We start from the raw sequence: 5,096 nt of genomic DNA on the forward strand, positions 1-5,096 counted from the left end.
GCGCGGTGTGTGTGTTTTGCTCATTGGATGGTATCAAATGGCCATTTCCAGTCTGTCTGGGCGGATTCCTTGCGTTGTTTCTCTGACAAACTCCTATATGTTCTCTCCTCCCTCGTCTCCCACTGTAACTTGTGGGACGGCCTCCATGGTGACTGGACTTTTCTCATCCCTTTCCTCCTGTTTTCAGCTCTTCTTGGCCCTTTCTGGGAGATTTCCTCAGCTTTATCTTCCCAGCTTTCTATTAAAAATTTTATTTCTGCTGTCATGAGCTTTTTAATTCCTTGACTGTTCTTTTTTTTTTTTTTTTTTGGAGACAGAGTCTCACTCTGTTGCCCGGGCTAGAGTGAGTGTCATGGCATCAGCCTAGCTCACAGCAACCTCAGACTCCTGGGCTTAAGCGATCCTCCTGCCTCAGCCTCCCGAGTAGCTGGGACTACAGGCATGCGCCACCATGCCCGGCTAATTTTTCTATATATATTTTAGTTGGCCAGATAATTTCTTTCTATTTTTAGTAGAGACGGGGTCTCGCTCTTGCTCAGGCTGGTCTCGAACTCCTGACCTTGAGCGATCCGCCCACCTCGGCCTCCCAGAGTGCTAGGATTACAGGCGTGAACCACCGCGCCCGGCCCTTGACTGTTCTTTTAAAAGCATCTTGCTTTTGTTTCATGGATGTGCTATTTTCTCTTATGTCTCTGAACATTGGATTATATTTCCTATGGCGTTTCCTTCTCCCCGTAATTTTTGTTCCACGGAACACAAGATAACCCTCTATCCCCCGGGCTAGCATGTGCGTGATGCGGCCCCTGGTGGGGCTGGCTCGTCCCGCATCCCCAGCGGGATCCTCGCACGTGGTGGCCACTGGACGGCTGGACACCCAGAGGCGCGAGGGTCGCTAACCCGGGTGGCCTCTGCTGGCTGCCCTTTTGTGAAGCGTCTCTCCCGCCCTCGGCTGTCCTGGGCGGCTCAGCCCCGACCCCTCGGGAGCACAGGACTCGCCGGCCCCTCTGGGGTTCGTCTCAGCTGGGGCACGCGGCCGGGTTTTGGCGGCAGGCGCGTTCCTCCCGGTGCCCGTGCCCGGCAGATCCCTGGAGCCAGCAGACTGGAGCGTCTCCCCACACGTCTGGACGCGCAGGCGCCGAGCCCGCCCTCCCCTCATGACACAGTGCTGTGTGCGAATCCCACGCGCTTTTGGCCACGAGCCTCTTGGGGGGCTCCCTGCAGTGCCCCGAGGCGGGCGGGACCTGGGAGCCGGGCAGCTCCGCCCGTGCAGGGGGACCTGGCCGCTGCGACCCTGACTGCCAGGGGCCTCTACGCAGGGGGCTGTGTCCAGACACCCCAGTGTAGCAGAAGGGACCCCCGACCACGGGTGGGGCCACGGCCTGGCATCCGTGGGGCCCACTGCGTCCCAGGCTGCACATTTTCAGGGGCAGCAACGTGAAAACACGTCCGTGGAAAAAGGACTTTTTTTTTTTTAAGATGAGAACCTACAGTTTGATTTTGCAGATAGTGCACCTGCACGGACAGGAGCTCTTGGGGTCACTTAAGGGTGTGTGGATCGTCTTAATTGCTGATGAGGTTAGTCTTCCCAAAGCGGTGGCCGCTGGGGAGCCTGGTGGTGGAGGGAGCGGCCCCTCGGGCCACAGGCTGCGCCCCCGTCGGCACCCTCGGAGGCAGTCGAGGGTCCCAAGCTTGTTTCTCGGCCTGTCGGCGAGGGCGGACGGGTGGAGCTGCAGGGATTGGGGTGATTTTTGTGGCCTCTCCCATGGATGCAGTAACTAGGTCAGAAAACGCAGGGACGCATCTGATTAATGAACCAAAGTACAGCACCCCGATCACGCCACTGTGATCAGAAGTGAAATCACATCGCGCCTTCGTGGGTAACCCGGACGGGCTCTGCTCTCGCCCTCCCCCCGGGCGGGATTGCTGCACTTGGGAGTCACTGGGGCCATCTGGGAGGAGGGAAAACGCCGTCCTGGAGCTGGTCTGTCCCCGGGTGACGGGTCCTTTGTGTGGGCCAGCCCGGCTGTGGCGTTTGTCTGGAGGGTGGGGCTGTGTGTCCCTGTAAGGTTTTTTCCGAGACAAGCTGCTGCTCCTCCGCATTAATACAATAGCCTAATTAATTTCAATATTCACCTGACGGTGCATCTAAGTCAGTTGGAGGATGTGTCACAGGAGGAAAATACTAATAGGATGTGTGCCAATTTGCAGCTTAAGGAAGGCTGCACTAATAGGACTTGAAGAGCTTTGTGTTGGCGCCAACAATGGAGGGGCTGCGCCGCGCGGCTGATTGCTTAGGCGACCCCCGGATAGGCCCGCACGGCCTATTGAAATTCCGATCATTTCTACGTCCTATTCCCACCTATATAATTGTCAACCAGCCCTTATCATTATTTATTATGCAAAATTGAATTTTTTTGAAGCGTGAAGAATGGAGTAATTTCGTATGCAAACAGTTAAAAGTCCCGTGTGCATTCTGATTACGTACGTGTTGATAAATTCGCTTATGGTGAGTGACAGCGTGAGTCTCGGGGCTGGAGGGCCGATCCGCGGACGGCGCTGACCAGCGTGATGAGCCGGATGCCAGGAGAGGCCCCGGCGCATCTCGGGCAGAGCGTGCGGAATGCCGGCGCCGGCCACGTCTATTAATAACTAAATATGATTGTGTGTAATGAGCAGAGATTTTCGTGGTGATTGAAGTATGATTTTTTTTGATCTTCCAGATGTTGCTACTTAGAAATTCATGTTGCTCCTTTACTGATAGAGGCACAATGACCTTCCCAAACCTTTCGCTGCTGAGACCCCCTCACCCCTCGCACCCGAGTCAGGCTGGGGGCTCAGGTTTCCTCAGACTGGGCTGACGTTCCATCCTTTGTCCTGTCTCTTCCTTTCCATGTCACCACGTCCTTTAGCGTGAGGCTGTGTGGGGGGCTGACGGGCTGATGACGAAGTCCATGGCACGGGGTGGGGGGGTGCGCCTGCGTGGGGGGGTGTTGCAGCCTCACCCCCGTGTTCAGCTTGGCCTTGGTCCAGCGCTGGGGACCTGGCTTTTAGGAGTGGGAGGGTTGGGGTTGCCAGGGGTCCCAGTGGGAGTGGGGCTGGGGACGTCCATTCCGGACACACCCCAGGAGCCCTCGGGCTCTCGGCGGCCCCAGGACAGAAGAGGAGGTCACAGAGGTCAAGGTGCCCCCTTCTCGAGTCTGCACGAAGCCCGAGGCCCACAGGGAGGTGTGGGGGCTGCACCAGGTGCCGGGGAGCACAGGGGGCCGAGGGCAGTTGGCAGGCGTTACCCAGAGCGTCCTTGTGGGGGGGGGGATTTAGGTGACGGCTGAGGCAGAGATCGGAGCAACCCGTCCACGGGACGAGGACCGTGGAGAGAACACCAGGAGGAGCGGGACGGAGCCTCCCGGGAGCCTGGTCCCAGCCCGCGGCCTCCAGAGCCGCGTGACAGGCACTTTCCACTGTTTGAAGCCGCCCAGTGTGTGGCCGTGTGTCGTGGCAGCCGTGGGAAACGGACGCAGAGGCTGCCCGGGCTGGTCTGGCAGATGTTTCGTTTGGTGAAACTGTGTTGTGGACGTTTGCAAAAACCCAGCTTTACTGAGATATGATTTACATACGTGAATTCACAGTGTGCAGTTCGGTGGGTGTCGGTGTGTTCACAGAGCCACGCCCCTCGCTGCAGTCAGCTCTGAACCTGTCATTACCTCAGAGAAACCCCGTGCTTCTGGGGGCCACATCCCGTCTCCTCCCCAGCCCCCGCCCCCCCTCCCCCGTCCACTCCCTGCCTGTGAGTTTGAGAATAGCCTGACCCTTCCTACAAACGGAGTCACACAGGTGGCCTGTTACGTGGGCGTCTTTCACTCAGCACAGGGACTCGGGTTGGTCATGCCCTGGCGTGTGGCAAGTCACTCCTCTCATGGCCTAAACATTCTGTCACGTGGATGTACCGCATCTCGCTTGCCTGTGTGTCAACGGACATTGGGTCGTTTGCACGTTTTGGCTGCTACGAATAAAGCTGCTGTGAACGTCCACGCACAAGTCTCTGCGTGGACACAGGTGCTGGTTTCTCTTGGGCAAGCGCCCAGGAGTGGGCACGCTGGGCACAGTTAAGTCTGGGCTTCATTGTTTCGGGACCGGCCCGACGGTTTCCAAAGTGGCTGCACTGTTTTACATTCCTCCGGCAGCATGAGGGGTCTGGTTTCCGCACATCTCACCGACACTTTTATCTGACGTTTGTGACTCTAGCTATCCTCGTGGTATCTCATTGTGGTTTTTTTTTAAAATTCAAAATATTAAGGGGGCACAAATGTTTTTGTTACATGGACACATTGTGTAATGCGGTGCTGAAGTCAGGGCTTTCAGGGTTTCTGCCACGGGACGCTGCCCATCGCGCCCCACAGGTAAGGTTTGCTCCTCACCCCCATCCCCCCTCCCTGGTTTCCGTCACGTCCCTTTGTGCCTGTGAGGGCCCCTCGTTTAGCTCCCACTCACTAGTGAGAACACTCGGTGTTTGTTTTCCATTCCTGAGATACTTCACTTAGGATAATGGTCTCTGGTTCCACCCAAGTTGCTGCTGACAACACTATTTCATTCCTTTTTATGGCTGAGTAGTACTCCGTGGCGCATATATACATGTACCACATTTTCTTTCTTTCTTTTTTTCTTTTTTGAGGCAGAGTCTCACTCTGTTGCCCAGGCTAGAGTGCCGTGGCGTCAGCCTAGCTCACGGCAACCTCAAACTCCTGGGCTCAAGCAATCCTCCTGCCTCAGCCTCCCAAGTAGCTGGGACTACAGGCATGTGCCACCATGCCTGGCTAATTTTTTCTATATATTTTTAGTTGTCCAGCTAATTTCTTTCTATTTTCAATAGAGACGGGGTCTCGCTCTTGCTCAGGCTGGTCTCGAACTCCTGAGCTCAAATGACCATCCCGCCTCAGCCTCCCAGAGTGCTAGGATTACAGGCATGAGCCACTGCGCCCGGCCCCACATTTTCTTTATTCACTCGTGAATTGAGGTACACGTAGGTTGATTCCATACCTTTGCAGTTGTGAATTGTGCTGCGATAAACATTCAAGTGCAGGAGTCTTTTTGATAAATGA

Source organism: Eulemur rufifrons, chromosome 29 (genome assembly GCF_041146395.1).
Source record: "Eulemur rufifrons isolate Redbay chromosome 29, OSU_ERuf_1, whole genome shotgun sequence".
NCBI lineage: Eukaryota > Metazoa > Chordata > Mammalia > Primates > Lemuridae > Eulemur > Eulemur rufifrons.